The following is a 26,292-nucleotide window of genomic DNA, read 5'->3' on the forward strand; positions in this document are numbered from 1 at the left end:
CGTGGATGAACCACAGGTACATCACTTCGCACCCTAAATATAAAAACAATCAAAACAATGGACCGAAAACGGAAAACCGGATTCGAGGAAGGCAAAGAACGTTCTATCTGCAGGCAAGGTCATGGCGTCAGTTTTTTGGAATGCGTGTGATATAATTTTCATTGACTTTCTTGAAAAAGGAAAAACTATCAACGGTGAGTATTATTGCAACGTTTGGGTGAAGAAATCAAGCAAAAACGAGCGCATTTGGATAAGAAGAAAATCTTGTTTCATCAAGACATTTTCCATGCACCCTATTCGCCAAATTTAGTCCCCTCGGATTATTTTCTGTTGCCAGACTTGAAAAAATACTCTTTTGATGAGCTTGAGAATTATTATTATAAAAAAAGTTTCGTAGTTTATTGAACATCGCTAGGAAAAGTGTATGGAGTAAAAAAGATATTACGGTGAAAAAAAATAAATCTTTTTTCAAAATTTTCGTGTTTTATTTGTTGGGTCAGGTACTTCTGGGACCATCCTCGTACTACATCGATCCTGGAACTTCATTGGGTCCTTCTTTTGAAAATGATCTATACTTTATTGATCCTGAGGTTCAAGAAGTACTCTAAAATTGATATCGATTTTCACGGCCAAGGAATCAAGGTAAAGTTCCTCCACGGTGTTGCGGTCTTGGTATATCTTCAGTGAAATCAGACTATCTTGATGGATCGGTAGTTTCTCTGAATGATAATTAGGGGTTCGGGACCTGGAATGGTTTCCTTTTACTTTTTCCTTCTTCTTTGTACTACTTCGCTAAGGCATACGGATATTCTGAAGAATGGGAAGCGACATGAAGAATTTTGAGCAAACTCCGGTAAATGCCAAATCCCATAATTTAATGCAACAATTTAAGAGAAAATTGGGAAATCGAGCCGACTGGGTGCCGATTCAGTTATATACAAGGTATCTAAATTTAATGTAGAATCCATTGTTTGATAGAGTGACAAGCAAATAATTAAATTGAAACAAACAGTTTCTACGATTTTTCTGCCTCACCTCACATATTTGTGTTCATAGACAAAAACGCGTTCCAACGTACACTCTGATTTGTTATTATTAAAAGGGATGGATGATTGATGAAATTGGCTAAAATATGATTATAAGTGTACTCACCCTCTCTGATATTTTCAAATTTCTTGTTATCATCCATTCCATTTGATTGATTATTTTAAGAATAGTACCACATACCATGCGATTTGGTTGTGTCCTGGAAATGAAATAATTATTAAATAATTAATTTATACGAGTAATATTTGGAAAGAAGACATTCCTTCTCGATAGTATCAAAAAATCTTAAAATAGAAATGAGCAGTATCGAATAATTTTTTCATAAACATCAAACTGTGATTGGAAAATAAGAATACGAGGTTTGGCTATTAAATAACGAGACTAGCTATAAAAAAGCACGCATGTGCCAAAAGTTAGTGACATTCAACTTTTTCGAATGCGAGGCAAACCGTGTCTGTAGACGAATCAGTGTAGCCGTAGTCTTCATTTTGTATAGAGGCTGTTTTCATGTTTGTAGCTTGAACGTCCACGTTTTTTGATTGGTTTAACCGTTTTCAAGATGTTCGGGTCGCTCTTCCACGTCAAAAATGGATGGAAATATTGAGATAGTCTTGTTCGACCAGACAGTCGGTTGAGTATTCGTGCAATTGCTGTATTTATAGGCATTAACAAAGAATCTTTGCGGTAAATTATAACATACGAAAAGTGTACAAAACTAGTATCTCATTCCGCATTGTCCGTCAAGAGGTTTACAGCTAAGTACAACATTTCAGTGTTAGATTAGCCACCTTATTCGCCAGAATTGCGCCGTGCGATTTCTATCTGTTTCCTTATGTCCAATCTGCATTAAAAGGAACAAGTATGTTGAAGATGTGAAAGAAAAAGGGACGTGCGTCCAGAAGGAACTGACAGTTATATATATTGAAGGTGATAATAAATAAATGAACATACTATTGAAACACCTCGTAGTATCTTGATTCATTGAGACTAAAAGTATCTTTTACTTTGAACTAAATATCCTGCTTTTTTTTAGATCGTACAAATTTGCCTAGTTTATAATTGCAAGCGTCTCAAATCCAAGAGCCAGCAGCTTTAAATTTCGTTATTCACCATATTGTGTGGAAGCGCCATCTATTTTCAATTAAATTCAGTAAGATTTGAAGAATGGGAAGAAGGAGGTGAGAGGGAATAAATCGCAACACAAATAACTCGACATAGTATCTTGTTCTTGTACTTTTTACATATATATAATAAGAAAACTTTTTCGACTACGATTATCAATAATCTTAATATTTCTATCAAGCTTTCGACAGCTCGGAATATATTAAAGTTAGTACACTTTGATGTTTGAGAATAAGAAATATACGTGAAGAAGAATTGCCAATTAGATTATTTCTCTTTCATTTGTTTACTTTATGTTAGGTTGAGTTAAATTGAATTAGGTTTGACTAGTTCAACGTTAGATTATTGCTAGGATTCTGAACATTATATTTGTATATAATTCTTTATTCTTAATTGTAACGAAAAAAGTGTAAAGGGAGAGGAAACGATCCAACCAAAAAAAGGAGGGAGTAATGTATTAGATGTAAATATAACTTGCATATTGAATATAGGCGATTCCATTTAATCTAAACTAACCCGAGCTAGTTGACATTGCACATACAGAGTGTTTTATGTATGGAACGCTTCAATTATCTCGGAAACGGCTTGTAGATTTTTATAAATCTGAATTATACCGTCCGTATCAGAAGACCCTTGCACACAAAAGTTTATGAAAATCGTCGTTTCCGAGATAATTGAGGCATTCCATACATAACACTCACTCTGTATAATGAGAAAGAGCCTAACGAAAAACATTTTACTCTACATCAATATATTTTTCATCTAAACACAAACGGTATAGCTTAATATGAAAATGTAATGGCTTTAATCTAAAAAATTATATACTCGTAGATACATAAACAATTTATTAACATTATAAATATATAACAATATAAATAAGAACATTGAACGAACGAATGATACAACTGGCAAATTTTTCAAATTTATGATAGAAAGGAGATAAAAAAACGACTAGAAAAAAGTCATTTTATGAAAATTCTTACAGATTCCAACCAGGATGTTACTGTTGTTATGGAAGTCAATATATTTTCAATGTGAAAGCGAGCTCCAATATTCACTTAAAAGAAAACCATTCAAAAATTGAATGAATAGAATCCAGTAAAAAAGAGCGTTGAGAAAAACGGCTTCAGTGCCATATCTATTGTATGTAAAAGTGAAAAATAGGAATGATTGTAAATTGTATTAATTCAAAACATTTTCCACAAAGAATTCGATAAAAAAATGATAACGTGCAATAGAATCGTTGATTGATAACAGAGGTAAAATAATTTGTAATGTAATCGTTTTTGTTGTGTATATGCAAAAAAAAATTCTTAAGGCCGCTTAGCATAATGGAATATAACGTACAAGCATTGTATGCAAGTCTCTGTAAACAATCAAAGTAAACAAATTCCTAACCTTAAATATTTACTAATATTTTGTACATAGTTTAACAATGAAAATAACAAAACTAAGTTTAACGAATAACAGCTGATCTGCATGCTTTTGCATTGTATTGCACGTTGTATTGCATCATGTCAAGCGGCCTTTAAACACTAGTTTTTAATTGCTCTGGTGCCTTATCTACAACTATCACATAATCTATTAGATTGTTTAGATTGCTAAGAGAATATAAACGAAAATTACAGTTCTCACTCTTGTCAATTAATTTTCAGAATTCAATAAAATAATAATGTGTCATGTCACAAACGAAGTCAAAATTTATCAGTAATGCATTATTTTCACACGAGTTTTATACTGTAGTGACGCCATCTCGTTTTCTTACTCTAGTGACGCCATCTCGTTCTCTTACTGTAGTGACGCCATCTCGTTTTCTTACTGTAGTGACTCCATCTCGTTTTATACTGTAGTGACGTCTTCTCGTTTTATACTTTAGTAACGCCATCTCGTTTCTTACTCTAGTGACGCCATCTCGTTTTCTCACTGCCATTTGTCAAAAAAGATAATTTTATATAATTTTCTCCTTCTTCGACTAGAAGTTAGTTGACTGGAGGTTAAACCTACTATCGTTTAGAATTTGTGATGTTGAAACCAAGTCTTTCCAGCAAATGAATCTCCTCGTATTGCCGCAAAAGTCGTTGTAAAATAAAAAATTTGATAGTATCACCGCTAATTTTAAAATCTTTTACCGAATTCAAGACATACAACTGCAAGTGTATCCTCTCAAGTATATTAGAGAGGAGAGCGCCATCAAAAACTCTATTCACATGAACCTTAAAAATTCATGATGTAATCTCTCAGTTGAACTATTCTGTAATATACCTCTGGAAGTTTGGCATCATAAAATTACAACTTGAAACTTCTCAACGGCGCGAATACAGAAAACTCCCGTCGTTGTGTTTCCCCATTTTGCCAAAGATATTCCTGAGCTTTAAATTTTATACTGAAACAACAAATTCCGAATGTTTCCACTCTGAAAGTGGCACTGAAGAAATTACTGCAGAGATTCTCTAACAAAAGAATCAACCAGAAAATATAGGGTGGGAATTAAATTGTCTCAGAGTTTTCCGATAATTTTAAATAAATTTTCAATTACGAGCGCGTCGAACCATAGATATATTTTTAAAAGTAAGGAGATTTCTCTATTTCGATAAATTAATTTGATTAAATTTCATTCTGTTGTCATTAGAAGGAAGCTTACATTTTTTACTGGATTTGATTACAGTGAGTATTTTCAATGAGTCTCTCCTCTTGAAAAATTCAATCAAATTATGTTCTTCCATTATTGTAGCAATATATTTTTAAATAAATATCAATTATTTCATAAAAAAAATTCTAAATCTCAATATTGATCAATTCTCTTCCTCAGTTTAGAGCGATGTTCGAAGTTTATACTGGTCCATGTGCACATGAATTTAGTGCACGTAGCTTGCAAATGCAATCGGTATCTAAACAGAAATTTTCATAAATGAAGAACATTAGCTTTCAATAGATTAGATTAGACAATCAGTATTTTCAGTGAGTCACTTCAATGAAATTTCACACGTTCACGTGTATTCCCAACAATTTCCCATCTTGAAAAAACTATTTAAATTCTGTACTTTCATTATTTCACCAATGCTTTTTATTTAAATAGGAATCGATTATTTCATAAACAAAATTCTATATCGCAATATGGGATTTTATTATTCAATTCTCTGCTTCAGTTTAGAGCGATGTTCGAAGCTTATACTGGTTCATGTGCACATGAAATCAGTGCACGTACCTACAAATGCAATCGATGTCTAAAAGGGAATTTTAATAAAATAAAGAACAGTCGCGTTAAATAGATTAGATTAGACAATCAATACTTTCTTACAAAGAAAAAAATAAAAATTCCAGTTTCTCTAGCAAAAGATTTAAGTGGGAATTAAATTATCTCCGAGTTTTCCAATAATTTCAAATACATTCTCAATTAGGAATTATCTGGAACGCGTCGAGCCATAGATAAGTTTTTAAAAGTAAAAAGATTTCTCTATTTCCATAAACTAATCTGATCTAATTGATTTTCATTCTGTTGTCATTAGAAGGAAGTTTTCATGTTTTTTCTGGATTTAAGTACAATGACGAAAAAACGTATTTTCAGTGAGGCACTTCGCCCAAAGAAAGCCAAAGAACGATAAGTTCAAATGAAATTCACACGTTCGCGTGCAGTCCCAAAAATTTCCCATCTTGAAAAAGCTATTTAAATTCTATACTTTAATTATTTCAACAATGTTTTCTATTCAAATAGGAATGAATTATTTCATAAACAAAATTATAAATCGCAATAATCGATTTTGTTGTTCAATTCTCTGTATCAGTTTAGAGCGATGTGTATAGTGGTTCATGTGCACATGAAATCAGTGCACGTACATGCAAATGCAATCGATGTCTAAACGGGAATTTTGATATAATAAAGAATATTATCGTTAATTAGATTAAATTAGACATACTTTTTTCTCCCTTCAAAGAAAAAAATGAAAATCAAAAGTGTTCGGCGTTTGAAACCAAATGTATTAATTACGAATCTACCTGAATTCAAAAGTCGTTAATATAAACGTACTTTTAAATCAGAAACTAATAAAAAAAACTGACTGGTTGTGCGCGTATGATGTAAGTAATTGTTTTTACTGCTTTCTGTGTTTATTATGTGGAAGCGATGAGATTTATTAATAAACAAATGATTCAATACATCTCAAATTGTAATACATTAGTTATTGATGAATTCATTTTCAAAAATCGTATTGAATTTCAATTAAAAACTTGTTTACGAAGTATAAAAACTGTTGATTCTGTATTTTTTTAATAATAATAATAATAATTTATTGAATTGAGCTAAACAATCAACCGCAATTTGCTAATCTAGTTTGAAGTTTGATAGCACAAAAAAAATATTTTTTTCTACCTGACATTGTACACCACCAAAATATTGAATTATTTAGGGGGAAAATATGTGTAAAGGCTTGAAGAAACTCATGAGTTTCTTGTGAAGCTATTGAAAAATATAGATAAAAATTTCAAGTCGAAATTCCTTTTCAAACCAAAGTTATAATCGATTTAGTAAGTGGCCTTCGGTACAGAGTTCTAAAACGCCCCTGATGACGTTAGACTGCAGATTCTGTTGCGCAGAAGAAGAAACCTCTATCCACATTCTCTCAAAGTGTGGGACACTGCAGAACTTCTAAGCACTACACCTGGGAATGTATGAAATAGGAATCAAAGATACCTGGCAGCTACAGCCTTTTAAGAGAAGTGCTATTAAAGGATCAGCTGTAAGCACTGAGGATCGTCAGTATCAGTAATTAAAAATGAAATTTTGCATCATATTTAAGACCAACTTTCGTCCAGTTATTTTGTTAATTGTTTCGAAAAATAACTGGACGAAAGATTTGAAATTGAAATACGCCGTCGAAATCAGAAAGAAAACTGTTGTTTCCATGTACGTTTAGTACTATTAATGAGCCAAGAGATGACGCTGAAACAGGAACTCGAGTTGGGTATTTAAAGGATGTGGTTGATCTGAGGTTTGGCATTGTTTTCCCAAATAAAATAAAATAATAGGTAGTCAGTCATCAATGGTTTTAAGCAAGTTCTAAGTTCTTCAGGTTCGTTGAATTGTTTGAACCAAATTTGTTTATTTTCTTGTAAAATCTTCGTTGATTTTATATATTTGTATCACAGAAAGTTAATGAATCGAGGTATTATCATTTTAGTATGTAATATGAATTTCATCATTCATCTTTTATATTCAACAATTCAACAAATGTTTATTACGCGATTTAATGAAGTTTTTGTTAACTAGAGAGATTTTCTTTGAGCGTGGTTCATTGATTTTTTGGCTGAATTGTTTTCTTAAATTATCCTAAAGATTGATTGAGGAGGGAAAACTCATTAAAAATCCATCAAGATGAGAGGAAACACCTACACAGCTTCCGATTCATACATATTCAAACAGCCACAAATAAAAAAGATTCAGTGGAAATAGAAACCGTTTTCTATATTTTTCTTTCCTCAAGTATACACTCAGTAAAACAAATAACGAGCTGCGAAAAAGACTTATTATTTCAGAACTTTTGAAAAGACACGGGGATTTAAGCGATTCGTGATTGTGTGTAGGCGCGAGCTGTTTTTAGTTATTTTTCGTTCCAGACTTCTCAGCTGATTGTTATTAAATTCTCAATTATGATGTTATATAATCCTAACCAACTTACAGGGCCCCCTAAGGGCTACTGGTGCGTGTGTGCAAAATACTATTTTGGTTCCCCTTAAGGCACTTTGAATTATCTTTTTTTATGGTAGATAGGTGCTTGAAATAAAGCAAAGAACTGAACTTTAAAAGTCATATTTATTTATAGACTAAAATGTCAAAACGAAATAATAACAGGAAAAATCAAGAAACTACCGCCTGACATGTTCTCGCAAGTCTCGCAACATAGAATCAACAGTAACTGGATGATATACTAATAAAATTTCGAGTGTACTTATACCTAATCCTATTCAATTTCTCAACTTTTATTTTATAATTATTTTTGTTTTTTTTTCAAATTTTTTTTGGGCCCTTGGTTTTGGCGCCCCTGAAGGATCGCACCCGCGTGCATTGCACATTTCACACATACGGTAGCGGGGGCCCTGCCAACTACCCACAACTAATATATAATTTGGCATCCTTTGACTATCAGACATTATTGAGTCATGAGCAATTCGATGGGTAGGATTTGTCTTCCAAATAGCGACGACGCGGCGTATGACCAAATAATTTGGGGGTGCACATCCAAAAATATCTTTATTTGGCAACCGTCCGGAAAGTACATACTATGAAGTGTAGCTTTTTCGGTCTACTCCGAGTAGGGTTGCCAGGTCGCCAAATCTAATAGCCGGACAGACCAGCCAGTTTGACCAGACATTTTGGTAGAAAGGTCAGACATTATTGAGGTTTTAGTGAATGCCAAATCAATCTTAGGTTGGTACTTTATTAATAATAATCTAATAGACATCAGTCGAAATTAAATTCTAAATGCTTAAACAAATATTAAACAAAGAAACAAAAGAAAACTTATACTATAAAAATAACTATTAAGAACTCAGTTTTTCAAATTTCAAATTAAATTCTACAGCCAACAATTTGTTGATGTTTTTTGCAGATTGATGACCTATCAAGAAAAAAGCTCTTTCAACGTTTGCGTTTTGTCTTGGGGTATCAATTTCTTATGTGCTAACAGCTTCTTGAAATCAACGGTTTCTTTGTTAATGTTAATGTTAAGAAAACTTTTTAAATTTTGCAGATGGTCAAAAAATTTGCTATCGTCAAATCTGTCGTTGTATTGTGATAGTATATATATAGTATCGGAAACTTGTGAAATATTTTGTGACTTGGTATAAGTTTTCAGTCCAAGAGCGTAAATATTTTACTGCAATAATGTACATGTGTTTAATATTCTCTTTGAACACAGTCACCTGTTCAGAATTTACGCATAAGTCACTTTCGGTGGGCAAAAATCTCGTTCAATTCTGACATTTATGTAATCCATTGTCTTAGAACAGTTTTCCAAAACCTCATTTACAGAAACATCAACCTTCTTTTTATCTTTGTTGTAGTTTTGATAAATGGTCGTGAAAGAATGAACAGTAAAAGCCTTTGTTAAGGTCTCGTGTAGTCGCCTGCGCTAGGCCACGCTGTTTGCGAAATGTAAAAAGCCTAACAAAAGTCGTTTAATTTGTCCAGACACGCAATAAAAAAGCCTATCTATAAACAGATTAATCCGAACGCCTGGCAACGCTAACTTATTCCCAAATTGTAAATATAAGTCGAACATTGACACATTCTATTATTGCAGCCGGTATTTACATTGCAAAATGGACTTTTATACACGTTAGTTAGTTTCACTTCAAGTTTATAGAAATATTAATAAAGACGAGAAGTTATTTTTCGTTATTAATGGATTAAATCGATTTTTGTAAAGAATCTCGACTTTGAAAAAATATGTTTTTCTCTCTTCGATATATTTTCCCACCGATTTGACGTTCCAAAAGCCATAAATCCAATCTTTCACTGCCCGCTAACCTTTTTTTTTCACATCATATAAATTTATCTTAGCTGCTGCGTATGTCCGTCGACAAGTTAAACTTCATAAATTCGGACGGATTTTATTTCTTTCACATAAAAAAAAATATGAAAGGACAGGTGTTGAGTTTTATCGATCAATTTAACACAAGCACTAACTTTTGTTTTTTGTTTTCTCTTTTTGTAACCCCGCCCATTTGCTAAATGCCGGATCTAGAGATTTATGTATTCGCATTTCGCGTGAATTTTATTTAAAGCTTTTGATGATTTTTTAAATATGCTCTTGTACCATATTTCTTCCAATTTTTTGTTCTCGTCCACTGGAATTATTTTGCGGGTACTTGTTATAAGCTTTGTACATCTAAATTGCTATGAAATGCGAATAAGTATTAATTTAAACGAATTAAAATTCCGAGGTTTTTTTGTTCATGATGTATTTTTGGAAATTTAAACCTTCTCTTGAGGTTTTTCCTATAATAGAATAGATTGTTTCTCAAATATTTACGTGAATTGATAAATGATCTAAACACCTGTCACCGTATCTTTGTGATGACTCAGTTAGTTCTACATGATCTAACTAATTGCTATGAAACGTCATTTAGCAAGTTAAAACACTTCAAGCCTCAATGTAGTCGCCTGATTCAGCACTTTGTGACATTTTCTGTCTATTTGAACTCAATTCGTGTCGACCAAAGAGGCTTAATTTATTTTCTTCTTCTTCCTCTTTCAATAGGACCAGGTCCTGTTCAATCCTGTACGTTTGGCCCTCATCCTGGATCTTCCCGAGAGGCTGAACTACAGCTCCCGTACCACCTCTTTAGTGGTCTGCCTATAGGTCTGCGTGTGTGAGTTTTAGCCCACTTTGCCCATCTGTCTTCTGGCATTCTTTCTACGTGATCCCTCCAGAATCCTTTTCGTGCCCTGACTCATCTCACCACATCCTGTAGACTCAATTCTTCTCTGATATCATCATTCCTTATTCAGTCCCTGAGGGTGACTCCCTTGATGGTTCGCAGTATTTTCATCTCTCATTATTCTATTTGTTGTCCAATTATGGAAATAATATTTAGGTTTAGTTTCCGTTTCAACGTTATTGTGATAGTTAAATAGTTTAACAAAATCAAGCTTCAATACATTATTATATTAAAAAGAGATGCGATAATAAGTAGGCATACGAAACCATAAGAAAGTCATCAAAGAAATTGTAGAAACATGGAAACAATTCGTAGAGGAATTAACAAAATATGAAGATAATAACAGTAGAAGAAACAAAATCAGAGCAATGAGAGGAAAAAGAAGAGAGAATAAGAAAAAGAAGAGAGAATAAGAAAAACAAGAGATATAAGAAGCAATATTAGAGATGTGAGAAGAATTTTTGGAGAAAAAATCATTCGCAGAGGTAGGAACTTGACAATGGAAGAAGAATTTGATGATGAAGAGGAATTATACAACGATAGAAGGACAAGAGAGGAAATCACGGAAGTGGAATTGTTTTTTTGTTGGTTTTCTTTGTTACTTAATCAGTGATTCATCTTCTTCTTCACTCTGCCGGGTTGATGTAGCAATGAAGATGAAGCAACCGAAGAAAATATCAGGAAAAACGAGGATGGATATGATACGACAAGAGATAATTGTAGAGAAGCTCAAACAGGAAACAACAAAATAGTTTAAAGCTGGTAAGGGCATTGAAGCATCCCAAAGCCTAATAAGAAAAGTGGAAGTTGCAAAAAGATATGAGAAGAGCGGGAGAGGAAAACTTGGCTACACCAAGTAGCACAGGAAGGGAAGAGACAAAGGAAAACAATATAGCAGATGAATGAAGCAGTAAAGGATCGGAAAAATCCTAATACTTTGGAGGTAGAAGAAGTTTCGATTCAAAAGGCTTTATTAAGTCGATAAATGTATTCATTGATTTCATTACCCTATAATTTTTATTAATCTGCTTTGAGAGGAACCCTTTGGTATTTTAGAATAATGTACCTTGGTTCGAGCATGAGAATAAAGTAAATCAATTGATTGTAACAAACCAAGATTTATCGAAAATTTAGTTACGGTATTTTCAGTGCCTATGCATGAATTTTTAACTACAAAAACTTATTGTACTCTAATAGTTTGAGAAGGATTGTCCAAAATTTTTTTACCATACATGGAATTGCATTCAAAAAAATCTTTATTTAGAATGGAGTATGAATGGAACAGAGTATGATACCCATTTTTCGACAAATTTTATCATTTAACTGGAATGTTATCCTTGATTTATCAATATGAACTCGACTTTAAAAAACTCCATGAGAAGAAATCAACTGGAAATAGGTCTGCGCTGCGAAGAGGTCAAGGAATATCTCCTCTGTGCGAGATTAATTTGTTTGGGGACTTCCTACAACCAATGGTTGGATGTATGACGAGTTACGCCATTTTACTGCACAGGACAATCATGCCTTTTGAAGAAATTGTCGCCCAAATCGTCACTTGTAAAGGTCATTGGACTCGAGAATCTGCTATTATCTGTGTTGAAATTCTAGTAAAAATGGGCTTCGTCCAAGTTTCAAGTCAATCCATCACAAAATTGTTCGCGGTATTTCTGTACGCTTGCGCCTAGACAACCTTGGAGCGTTCTGGACTTGCATCTTGGTCTGTTCGCTTCTCTTACTCTGTGGCCGCCCCAGTTGTTTTTATTAATAGTCGCACCGCTTGCTTCGAGACGTTTTGCCCACGATTTAATTAAATTTCTATTTGGACAACGATTAATATTGTGTACAATCGAAATGGACGACAAGCAATCATGTGGAAATAATTGTTCTTGTTAAATTGTTTTGTTATTTCCTCGTGAAGGCATCCATCGTGACTGAATTTACAAGACTTAAGGAAACTTGCGAGTGCAGTCCCGAAGGCTCTTCCCGAACGGTTCCTGAGCTAGAATGGTTACAAAAGTGCAAATATTCATGGCCGACACTGTATCTCGTTGTTTATTTACAACCATATTGCAAGGTATAACAATATGGCGGATATTTTTTATTCTAGTGTTTATATCGTTTTTTTATCTCAACCGTTTTTTATTTCTTTTTTTCATCAAATTGTAGAACTGTATATGAGAAACGACGTTTAATATTAAAACTAAAAACAAGAGGTTTTTTTTGGAAATCCATAATGTAGAGAAAGTATTTTTAATGAAATTGTATATTTTGTAAAACTTTCAACACACCCTATATATTCGATTCGTTGTTCTGAGTGGTTATCTCAAACCATATATGCAATCAATCACCTTCAATATGCCGGATTCTCATTTGTAAGCATGACACACAAATAATAGAAAAAACGAGATCGAATAAAGTCTAGCTGTTCAACATTTTTTTGTTTAACCGTTAAAATTTTCCTCCACACAACCAATTTACAAGTTTATTTCATGCAGATTATTGCGGCAATTAACTTTTCATGTATGTATAATTTGGAAAAAAAAGTATAACGCTCGTGGCATATTTTATTTTCAATCGCTGGATATTTACCTCGGATTTTGAAAATTAATATTCGTAACATTTTGGATAATACCAATTGGAGGTGTGTATGTGTGTATCAATATTTAATGTGGTTTCCAGCTTCCAAAATTCAATGAAATGCCTTCTCTTAATTGGTCAGAAGGTTTATTTTTTCGATCCAAACTTTTCTCAAAACTTCAGAACTATTTAAACTCCACATACGCAAAAAGTTATATCTATTTTTTGCCCAAATTCCAGAATTGTTATACGGGCAGGGTACCATATTTAGAGCTCCTCGAGGAAAATATCATGAGGCTACTAAACTAGTAAATAGTGTCATTTTATCTTCTTTATTAATTTACCAGATGATTTATGAAATTGATTATGCGGTACTGAATACACTGTTTACACAAACACACACAATTACATTGTCTGACGCGCGTTTCGATAACCAAGTTATCTTCCTCAGAGACCGAAGTTTATCTCGTCGTTGTCGGAGCACACGCACGAATCGGAAGGATCGGATTTTCCGAAGGTGATTAAAAACATCCGTACTAAGTGTACGAATTCTGAAATCAAATAATTGGTAATTGGTTGCTTGCTCTACAATAATAAGCGCTCCAGGAGCTTGTAACACATTATAAATCATCTTGTGAAATTGAACCAATAAAATGAATGCAGATATCGTTCATTGGAGAACCAAGATGATAGACTAGCCCCAAATAAAGATATTCAAGCACTCGAACTTTATAACTTTGTTAATGCTACTATGAGAATGCAAGCAGTTTCTAAAAGCATACATTTTTTCTGGGGTTTTGTGGTCATCTGTCCTCTTAGTGAATTAAGGATCACAACTTTTTAAAGGTTTCCTAAAGAGTCATTAAGTAATGATCATAAAAAAGTGAAGAATAAATTTATTTTGTTGTATTTATTTGAAACAGGGAACGTGAACTGAGGAAAGATGGTAATATACGCACTGAACATTGTCCAGTGAATTACCATGTGAAGAAGATTTGAGGAACCCAGCAACTTTACTATGAGTGTGAGATTATTCATCTTAAGACCAGAAGAGATATAGATCAGTAAATGGGGTGTTACTCAGAAATCTTTTTGAGTCATACTTGGAAAATCTTGTGGTATTGCTGCAGTATGTGTAATGATTGGAGATGGTGACTAAAATTTGATTATTTCAAATTACAAGTTTATTATCGATATTATTGATAGGAATACCTGCTTTATCAGTTGTTTGGCTAAAGTTTTTTTTGGATATTAGATTTCGGTTCACAATATAATAAGGACAGCTCTTATTGACGTGCATATCTTTGAAATCACAACTTGAGTAATGTTCATAGATATTTTTATCGTGCAGGTGTATGAAGAGTTATATAATCTGAGAAGCCCTCAATACTCAAACCAACAACGCTGGGACAATATTTGGAAAGAGATAGGAAGGAGGATGAACCATCCCAGTAAGCATTTATTTGAATGCTTTCGTTCATTTTATTTAATAAATTCCTAAAATGTAATATTTTTAGATCATATATCAATGTGTGATATTCTCCATTCTCCTGTCTCTGCTGATTGATTTGATGAACCCAAATTGAGGGCTTTCTGGCCAGCTCATGCTGCTTTCTCTTCTTCTTCTTCTTCTGCCAGCAAGCAAGAAACTATTATAATTTCCTTAATATTCGTACTGTAGATTTCAAAAAAATCAAAATTTTTATAATACACCAAGTCAAAAATCAAACGCACGAAACTTCCACAGCGATAGGATGCCACTTAAGCTCACGACTGGTAAGAGACCTCGGGATCGGTAATTTGTGAAGCTTCGTAGCCGTCGATATAAATCCGGTCCGTCCCTTGCGAACGCTCCGTCCGATGACGAAAGTGTGTGACTACCTTAAGAAGAAGAAGAAATACCAGGACCGGCTTTGGAAAAATCAATTTAGGGATTCGTAGTTATTATTGTATCCTGCATAAAATTGTTTAAATGCAATAAGTGATTTTTAAACTACATAAATAACGAATGAAGACTACATAGGCTACAATGTTTTCACATTTTCATTCAATGTTTAGTGAACAATTAAATTTCACCAAAATGACGTAAGTATTAATTTAAATAAATTTTACTGAGAACCTACAACATAATCTAATATGTCAATATCGATTGGTTTTCAATTTTCAATCAACAAAAATAGCATTACGGCATTATTTTGATAAATAATAAACTAAATTGATAAAAACCACATGAATGTCTAATGGGCATTGATTCTAAATGATTAAAATTTTATGACAGATAATAATACATTGTAACAACTGTACCAAAAAAAACGAGCAACTCTAAAAAATCTTGATTTCAAAATCAAGATTTGCGTTCCAAAAGAAATCAGTATGATTGAGTAGGTATTCCAAATACCTTTCAAACGAGGTGTCATAAGGTCTCATTTATATTATTGGTTTCAGTTATTCAGTTTTTTTTTGTTCAAATGTTTGTGCAATACTTTGTAGTTATAACTTTCAATTTCTCAAATAGAAATGCTGGTTTGTTGTATTAAGTTACAGTACAGATCAATTCGATGTTTTGACTGTTTAAAAACGTTTTTATTTGAGAAGCTTTATTGTTTTTCAAAATATTCCCCATTAAGATCAAGACACTTGCATGCATGCGTTTGAACCAACCGTCGAAGTATTTATTCCATTCCGATTGAGGTATATGGTTGTTCTAATGGAACTGTTATGACATGTCCAGTTATTCCGAAAAAACAGGCAACCATTTGCTTCAAAGTGCTTAGTGCACGAAAATATTTAATTCCAATTTTTTGACCAAAATCAATGTTACAATTTTTTGTGAACAACTCAAGTAGCACTCTTCTGATAACACGTTCTGATCATATTTACAATTGAAAATGTCAAAATTTATGATGACAATATCAGATTTGTCATATTCACATCGGTGTGGCAATCATAAAAGTTAAGTAGCAACCCTCTTACTACATCTGCATCAATTTTTCTCATATCAAATTAATTTTCAGTCCGGTATAAGAACGGAATAAATAGTTATTATTTTTTAAGCGAAATTTATTTTTAATTCTCTATGATAACAAAAATTTACATTAATAAAATATTCTCAATATTATCTAGGATTGTTTCGTTATCGTTAAACCTAGTGACAGATTGTTTATCAACGATATCCCTTTGAGATCGCATAAAATGGAGGCCGCTATCTTTTCCTGGAGGATTTTGCCTTGGTGGAAAATTGCCATGTTTCCATTATTTAAATTGATGTGTTGTTGTTTCTGGTATATAACTATAGATCCGAGTTTTATCGCTGTGTGCACATCGACGCGTCTAGAATCATTTGTATTTCACTATAAGAAGGGATCAACGACAGTGGAAAATTTACATTTGATCTGGCTCTATGGGACTATCCTTTTCGGATAAGCTGCCTTTATATACACACAATGTATTTATTTTAATTAAAGTGAATGTTATATCAGTTCGTCCACCTCGTACTATATTTTTATTTCAGGAAACTTTTTGTTTTTCCAATAAAATGTAACTGGCGCAGTCTACAGGATTGAAAAATTCGGGATTTTCAAACGGTTGGCACAATTCCAACTTTATTGTAAAAATGTTGCGGATATGAACGTTGGAAATAAACATTTCATTCTGAGTTGAGCGTTGAATTGAAGGACTTGATTGTGGAATGAAACGAAATTGTTTTTTATACCTCGGAGAATGTGATATAACTATATAATTGCCAGATAGCGATGAACACATCATTAAAACAGATATAAAGAAGTTCAATCAAATAAAAAAACCCAAAACAATGTATTTAAAATGTCGTTGATTAAGTCAAAAAACTGATTTTAAGTACAGGTGCATTGAGGACGTATCTGGACAGTCACAATGCTAAACACTCCGAAGAAATAAATAGTAAACAGTCAAGTTTTGCTGGTTTTTAACACTACCTTGTGATTTTGCTTTTTGTTTTGATGAAGTTTTATCTTCAAGTGAAGTCCTGAATATTGTCCTAATATTCAATAGTGTCGAAAATCCACTCTCACGCAGGTATTTATTTGCAATGACTAATATTTCAAATCAAAATAAAAGACGTCACAATCATTTTAATGATTTTCCATGAGAAAAATTACGGACTGAACATTTTATATTTTCAAATATTCATTCTACATTTCATCGGGAAGGTTCACGACACGAAAGATAAGTAAAATGGATGCAGTTTCTTGTTCATTGAGCTTCGGGCAATACTTTTGAATTTGAGATTCAGTAGCTTCGGGGCGGTTAAAACGTTCCTCTCTTGAATAACTGATATATATGTTATCGAATTTTCAGTTTAAGTACATAAATTTTCAAACATGGTAAATATTTATAAGATTCACTTCATGACGTCAAACTACTTTTGATAAATGCATCTATTCAATAGTAAATTCTTGGAACAGGTATAAGTCCAGAGCTCAGTAGTGAAGGCCGTCACCAATAGAGCTGCAACGCTTAACGTGTCCGTGAATAAAGACAGGGTGAATAAGTTGTGTAAGGTTAATGATTTTCTCAAAGCTAATTCAGAAAAAATCTCCATAGAATTAGTCGGAGCTTCATCCCAGCTCGAGCTTCTAACTTTGGAGGTATTTGGAAGGCAGGGTTTAAAAGTTACAAGCAAGATTGAAACGGTTATTTCTCCATTGTTTTCCAATCTTGAAAGCTCTAACTCCTGTACACTTTTTGATCGGAAGAAATCTGCATTATCGTTCGTCAAAAAGGACAAAAAACTACAAGCTGATACTCAACATTATTAGAAGTTGTTGATATTAGCTATACTATGAAATGCAAGAAAATGTTGTGTGTCACTTATCTGTGTATGTATAATTTATTACAATAATAAAATAATTGTCAAAAAAACGACAATTTATGTGGAAGCTGAGTGAAGAACTATCATCGCCAATTATTGAACTCTCAACAAAGATTACTGTTGAAAGTATATTGAGTCATGCTCAGCAGAAACAACGGAGATAAATGCTGGTTCCAGAAGATAAAATCGGAAGAAAAAAAAGTGACAGAATCTTGTCATTTGTGCAATTCCTTGCACAATAAAAATACGGCGAAAGATTTGTGAGAGCTGTGCTGTGCAATTAATCTTTTACAGTGTCTCAAATAATAGATTTAATGTCATTAATTATAAAAAAAGTGATTTTTCTTAATTTTTATTTTTCTAATAAAAATTAGTTGTATTCATTTGTAAAAACCATTTTCAGTTTATTGTTTATACCTTCTGAACTGTGGGTACTCGGGTGCCCGGTTGCTAATAGGGTGATGGCTGAAGTTTGAGCTTATTAAAAAAAATGAAAAGTACATAAATTAAATGTACCCACAACTTACGTTTTTCAAGTTTAAAAATCGACGATTCGAGAGCTTAAAAATACACCGCGTTGGGTACCTGGGAGTACAAAGTGAAATAATAATTATTGTTAAACAAATATTAGTAAAGTTGCGTATTTTGACACTCTAGTAAAAACCGCGATCTGCAACTGACAAAATCTGAGCTTGAGGTGCGCTAAAAAGTCACGTTGAGAGGCAGGTCATGGTGTATGGACATGAAACAACGATTCGACGTAAAGCTATGCGAATTCGAAGTGAATGCTGCAAGAAATAGTGTTTTCTTACCAGCAGTTAATAAATGATGTACAAAAATCCAAAACGACTACTAAGGAGCCCAGGGACTATTGGTTGCTGAATCGCTATGTTATGATGATTGTGGTAAACAAAAGTTAAAGAAGGTGCTAGTACTATACAGTATTACGTCACGGACTTATTTGAGATACTTCATGAAGCTCACGGAGAACGTTGAGAAGAACCAAATACAAAAATATTACACGTCATGATATTGAACTGTAGATCCACCTTTGTTTTATTTAATTTCCGTTGACAGGTAGATCTTATTGAATTTCAGTTTCAGCCAGACAGAGATTAGAAATTTATTATGGTGTACCCAGATCATCTCACAAAATTTGTGATTCTCAAAACCCTAACGTCAAAAAAATCTGAAGAAGTAGCCTACAACCTAGTGGATATATTCTCGTTGCTTGGATCGCTATCTATACAATCTGATAATGGTAGGGACTTTGCCAATAATGTAGTGACTAGGAGTTTTGGCCAGCATTAAAGATCGTGCATGGGAAGACCCGCCAGTCCCAAAGCCAGGGTAGTGTCGAAAGGGCGAATCAAGATATCGAAAATATGCTTTGTACCAAGATCATCTCACAAAATTTGTGATTCTCAAATCTCTTACATCAAAAGGATCTAAGAAGTAGCCTACAACCATTGGACATATTCTCGTTGCTTGGATCGCTATCTATACAATCTGATAATGGTAGGGACTTTGCCAATAATGTAGTGACCAGCTTGAAGGAGTTTTGGCCAATTTAAAGATCGTGCATAGGAAGACTCGCCATTTCCAAAGCCAGGATAGGGTCGAAAGGGCGAATTAAGATATCGACAATATGCTTTGTACCGCGATGCAAGAAGAACTGCGTTTCGTACAATTTATGAAAAATAGAGTTTATCATTTTGGGATCAAAAGAACATCACATGAATCTCTCTTTAACTGCAAACCCAAGCAGCTAGAAAAAGTAATAGAAAGCGCCCAAGTAATCAAATTATGCAAGGAAGGAAGTTTCAACAACATGAATAAGATAACAGTTGATAATGGACTAAATCAACATGATGAAGGAATGCTTAATGAAGAGATTTTGCAAATGCAAAATGTGTCGTCAAAAATTTTATACCAGCTGTGACCATGCTAGTAAAAGGATATTTGTTTCAAAACTGAAATTCTTATCGAAAGTAAAATAAACTCTAAAATCGATTAGTTTGACAGAGGATTGTTTTTATCGACATAGAACTTCTAAAGGCATTTTAAAGCAAGTATATGCGAGATCATAATTCACTTTATACCCTAAGAACTTACTTAGAATTGAAGATATTCCTGACCACGAAATTCCTCTCAGGTCAGTTGCATTTGCTCAGCTCAGTGGCAGTGGCCAAGGATTCGTCAAATGTGTGTGTAAAAGAAAATATGAAATGTCTTTGCGGAAAAAATGTAATGAAATGTAATTCAAAATGTCATTCAAGCCAGCCATGTTGCAACAAGTAGGTTAATTTCTTATTTTTCATATGAAAATTTTGTTTCCCTTAATAAGAAAGGTATAAATTAAGTTTTGAACGAATTTAATTTCTATTTACGTAATTTGACTAAATTTTTCTCAGAATAATATTTATATTTTTGAGAAATGTCGGAGGAAAAAAACGCATAATCCGAGCTACCTCATCAACAAATTGTCGAAGACAGATGGATTTAAGTCTTCTTTATTGTTATGTTCTATATTAAGAAAATACTTAAGGGTTCATATTCACATTAAAATCTACACTATCTCAAAATTTTCTAATATTAACATTCAATTTCTATCCTATAGATCGATTTTTCAGACAATTTTAGCTCTAGAGACCGAATTTGAAGTTATTCGGTCAGTAAGTTCAGGAGTTATACACCTCAGCTTGTAATGTTAAAATTTTCAAAAATCGTAAATTTTTTCTCCTAATGATTTTAGTTTTTTGAGTGTCATTCAAAAAGTACTAGACCGGTTGTACAGAAATTTTGTATGCCTCTATTTGAAATTATACTAAATCGATTTGTGTGAAAATTTTTGTAGATTAGAATCCAATTTTTTTAAAATAAATAACATCATAATTTATATATTTTTTATACAACACAGGGTGTCTCACAACGAGTTAAAACTATCTGTACTATACTTTTTTTTCTACGTTTGGGTTTTTGGATACGATATTTTTAACTAAAATATTTTTAAAAATGGTCGACTGTAACTTTGTTATTTTGAATAGAGCACCCTGTATATTAATACATTTTTGAAATTTACGTGAAATATTAGTATACTTTTGTCTAAAAACTTTTTTCGAAAAATACATACTTTTTGAGTTATTAATTTTGTTGAAAAAAATTTGACGGTTGCGGACCCTTATAAATTATTTTTTTACGAGGAAATATGAAAATGGTTTCTGTTCGGTTGCTTTAAGCAGGGTCAGTCGTATTTGAATTTATGTTGAAAAATTGTTCATTTTATACAGGGTGTGTATAAAAAGTGTTCAAAGTTTAACTTCATAAATATCAAATTTCTTTATTATTTTAAATAGAACTACCCGGTTTTATCTATTTTAATGCATTCAAGGGTGAAAAATAAGGCAAATTCAAGTATACTTTCCTATACCTAAACCTTACCGTTATCCAGATATTAAATATTTTTAGTTAGTAAATTTTTAGAGATGCAGGTGTGGTCTAAATTTTATTTTGAACCGTTGATACAAGCACTAAGATATAAAAAAGTATTTTTCTTTATCTCATCAAAGTCTGTAAAAAAAATCAAATCAAATTGTATTCACTAATCCTATCCCAACTTTTAGTCGTTTTCGAGATATTTTTTAAATTATTTTTATTTTAAATTATTATTGTATTTTTCAACAAGTTTTATGTATACTTTTAGTAGGCTTTGTGATAAATGACATTTATTTTTCGGTTGAACCAGAAATCTTTGAAAATATTTTAGTTAAAAAGATCGTATCCGATAACCCAAACGTAGAAATTTTCATGATTTTACTATAAGAATTTTGCCAAATACAGATAGTTTTAACTCGTCGTGAGGCACCATGTATAGTAAAAAGAGTTTAAATTGTGACCTACAAAAATTTTAACACAAATCAATTTAGAATTGTTTCAAACACAGGCGTATAAAATTTCAGCTCAATGGGTCGAATAGTTTTTGAGTAACATTCAAAAAACTACCTCCATCAAATGAAACAACTTGCAATTTTTAAATTAAATTAACATTACAAGCTCAAAAGTTTGGATGAGAACAATCCCTAAACTTACTAACCGTATAACTCTAAATTTGGTTTCTAGAACTAAACTTGTCTAAAAAATCGACCTATAGGTTAAAAATTGATATTGGAAAATTTTGATGTGAAGACGGCCCCTTAAGTAATTTTCAATGCAAAACTTTAAGAAGACTTGAATCCATGAAGAATGGCACCTGGTGCATCTAACGATAATTTACTGATGAGATATCTCGGATTATGCGTTTTTTTCCCTGACTGCACATTATTAACATAATAAGCTCATCAGGACGATTTTTTCATACTTTGTTTTTAATAGCATTTGTCATTTATAGAATGCCTAGGTGTCATATACAAAGCATAGGCATTCTGTAGAATGAAACGCCGGCATTCTATAGAATACCTAGGCATTGTAATAATACCTAGGCATTCTATAGAATGCCGGCGTTTCATATTTTGCCATATTCACATAAAAATAGTATGAATTTCAAAAATATCATAGTTGCACAAAAAAATAATGACTGTTTCTCCGAATATAACTCTGTGCAACAGCTTCACCACAGTTTCTCAAATATTAAGAACAAGAAATAAATGTATCTGATATCAATATTATCACTTGATTGCTGCATTGAATATTATTTATTCTCTTTCGTATTATTTTTGTAATGAGTGTGACCTGAATGAAGTTCCAATTCGAACAATGTGAAATTGTGATTTAAAAAGTTATGTACCGCTTTATTCATAGTTTTATGACTTCCATGTTTTGTTTTATGGGCTTTAAACGGAAGTTTATCTATTTTGAAACTTTTATCAACTAACTGCACTCCATTAGATAGATCTCTTTACCGTAGTACACAACTAAAACACTGAATGAATTAACAAGTTAGTTGGTATTATTTCAAATAATTAGTTCCAAATGACTTTTCTCGATATATATTGTGATGAAACTGCTTATAGAAACCTGTGAATTAGCTGTATTTGTAATAAGATGTATTCATATTAAATATCAATAATTTCAGTATCGAATTTAAACATTGATAATAAAAGATATTAAATATTATCAGTATACATACAATTATGAATAGTATTTCATTATTAAATTATTTCAATTGAGAATCGTATAAAATAAAAATAAATTTCAAAGTCAAATGTCAATCAATATAACCTAAAACAGATTTTTTCGATCTTTGCCAGCTGTCAGAAATTTGACAGTTTTGTTATAGAAAGAAGCATTCATTTGTAATTTCAAAGAAAATAATTAGGAAGAGTTTGTTCAAAAGAAGTTCAGTTTAATGTAAAAAATATATTTAGAATTTACGTTGTAAAATTATAGTTAAGCTGATCGTAGCATTCATGAGGATCGTAAACTATGAGTCAATAAAAATTATAAATTATAGTCGGAGAGCTGGTCGCCACTTCGACTAAGGTACTTTCACAAGACTGAAACTTCTATATGTCATTTAATATATTTTTTCTACTCCCATGTCTGTAAACGTCAAAAATTGCACTGTCAACATTCCTTGTAACGTGACATTTAACAATAACATGCACGTAATGGACTTAAACTTCTAATTTTTATTTATGTAAGACTTTATTTGGTCTATTTACACAAATTTAGTCAATTAAAAAACATAAAAACTTTTAGCATTAGCGAGATGTATTTAGGATATGTTTTCTTAAGTAGCATGCTATGAAAATAAATGTCATGTCATTTATATTGTCAATTTTTTGAACAAAATATGATTGTATCCGAACATTTTCCCAACTTTATCTACGAATATGTCTGATAGTAGTGAAAGTGATGAAATTATGAGAATTGAGTGTTTTAAAGTCAATTTTCGACTCAACTGTATATTTTTTTTCATATCTGAGTTACATTATTGTGATTGGTTGTGCGCAATAATTTTCTATAAGTAACAAAAGAGAAAAAACTACTTGTCAATCCTTCATTTTTCATATGAGCAAAAAAAACCTTTCGAAATGCTTAAGGAATCCATACCATATCAAAAAGCGTTAACAGATTTTGGAAATGCTCATATCAACAGACGTAGTGATGAGATATTTAAAACAATCGAAAAATTCATTTGCCAAATTTATATGGTCAAAGCAGACAACTTCTATGAAGCCCGATACTTCAAAAAATTCAAAAAAAACAGCAACTTTTACGGACTCTATACGTTTTTTTAAAATCCAATGAATTAGACTTCGGGTGAGGAATTTTTAACATTAATTGAATTAAGTGTATAAACATTTATGTTTAATATTACGTATTTATAATAATTTCTTTTCCAGAGAGCGAAAAAAATGTAGAGGACGACGATGTAATTTCGAGATTATTTCTGATGAAGAGGGAGACGAATGATTAATTATTGGAAAAAATTGCAATTAAACAATCAAGCTTTTGTATTTTAAGAAAAATATATATGAAATTACCTATATCATGATATTTTATTATAAATGCCTAACTTTACGAAATAGTTTGCAAGATATTTTCTTTTGAAATTAGATTTGGAAGATCTTAGGCCATTTTACAGATACTTACAACCGAGCAAATAATCTGGCAATTTTTTTTTACTCAAACTCTATCAAAAGCCAGATTTGTAAAGATACATTTTTGTTGAATATTAAATTTACAATATGCAAAAAACAGTGGATATTTTTGCAACCACGCTAACCCTGCTAAAAGTTGATTTTTTTTACTTTAAATATATTAAATAACATGTAGAAAAAGTTTCAGCCTTGTGAAAATACCTTAGTCGAAGTGGCGACCAGTTCTTAGACTATTATGTATTAAAGGAAATTTAGAATATGGACTAATTTTGTGATTGTATATGTGAACTATTCAAATAGATAGTCATTCAAAAGTACTTATATTTACTTGAAAAAAAATTGGTGATTGTGTAAATCTTGATGGTTTTCATGACAAATGAAAAATTTACAAGAGAGTGATTGACAGGAACCTATAAATACGAGAAACAAGCAGAAAATGTTCTCTTAGCCAATGAGAATCGTTTTCGTAAATATTTTCTTAAATATTTAGATATTATTTTTCACTTTTTATTAATTATTTAACTTTCTGACATTATTTCATATCAAGAACATATAAAATTAACAAATGAATAAATACTTTTTAAATAATCGTAATACGAATGTTTTATTCCCTGAAGACATACAGTGTGTCTACTTAAGTTGGAACCATATGGAAAACTTTTTTATTAGTGGTTTTATGAAAAGAAGGAATTCTTGATAAAAAGTTCTGCTTGGTCTAAGGGTTAAAATTCAACCATCAGATATAATTTTTTTAAAGCAGTATACGAGGTTTGTCAAAAAATTTGAATTTTGTACAAGAGTCACGTATCTCAATTTCAATCTCAATTTCACAATTCAGAAAAATGTTTTAAAGTTGTTTTGAATCAAAAGTTATATTCAAATATGCAATTACAGCCATTTATTATGAAAACTCAGGTTTTGTGATTATTTACTAATCATTCTGTATTAATTATTATGGCTGGATACAATTTATCTCTCTTACCTGTTAAAAATATGATAACGTTTCCATTTTTTACTGTTTTTGAACAACCTTGCAATTTACATACGTAATGAATGCGTAATGATTATTTATTGTAGAAATTGAAAAATCCATACAAAGAATATTTATTAAACAGAAACAAACATAATTAAATTTTAATTTAATGTCCCACAGCTTCGAGTAAACATTTAATTGTTCTTTTGTCAAACTCTAATATTACTTTCCGTATCATATTTGGAGTAATCCTCTCCAAATGGTCTACATAATCAAATGGTCCTCGCTGAAAAATCTGCTGTTTTAAGTAACCCCATAAAAAAAGTCAAAAGGAGTCAAATCAGCATACCTAGGGGACCTTCCCATTAAACATATTTTCAAGGAATACTTATGGAAGCACTGTCTTGTTTGAACCAAATTGTCATACGTTCTTGTAACGGAATGTCATGCAAAAAATCACTTACTTGATTTTTAATAACTGTAAGTAGTGTGCGGCATTTAAGAAATGCCGAAAAAAAAAGGTCCAACTAATTTATTTTTGTAAGCACCATACCAAACGTTCGTTTTAAAAGAATATTGGTCCCGAGATTTTATTACAAAGTTTTGATTACTGTTAGACCATCAGCGACAATTTTGTGATGAGACGGTTCCGTTTGAAGTTGCCTCATCGGAAAATATTATAGTTC

The 26,292-nt window shown here is 32.0% G+C and overlaps 1 protein-coding gene across 3 annotated transcripts in view; it reads right to left on the reverse strand.

Moving 5' to 3' along the window:
- The window catches only part of LOC130892208 (hemicentin-2-like), a 250,325-nt gene that overhangs the window by 84,694 nt on the left and 139,339 nt on the right, over window positions 1–26,292 (reverse strand). For all 3 annotated transcript variants that reach the window (XR_009059008.1, XM_057797442.1, XM_057797441.1), the window contains exon 2: window positions 1,153–1,246. The gene's annotated coding sequence lies outside the window, so the exon portion shown is untranslated. The remainder of the gene's footprint in view (window positions 1–1,152; window positions 1,247–26,292) is intronic.

This window comes from Diorhabda carinulata, chromosome 4 (genome assembly GCF_026250575.1).
Source record: "Diorhabda carinulata isolate Delta chromosome 4, icDioCari1.1, whole genome shotgun sequence".
NCBI classification, from domain to species: domain Eukaryota; kingdom Metazoa; phylum Arthropoda; class Insecta; order Coleoptera; family Chrysomelidae; genus Diorhabda; species Diorhabda carinulata.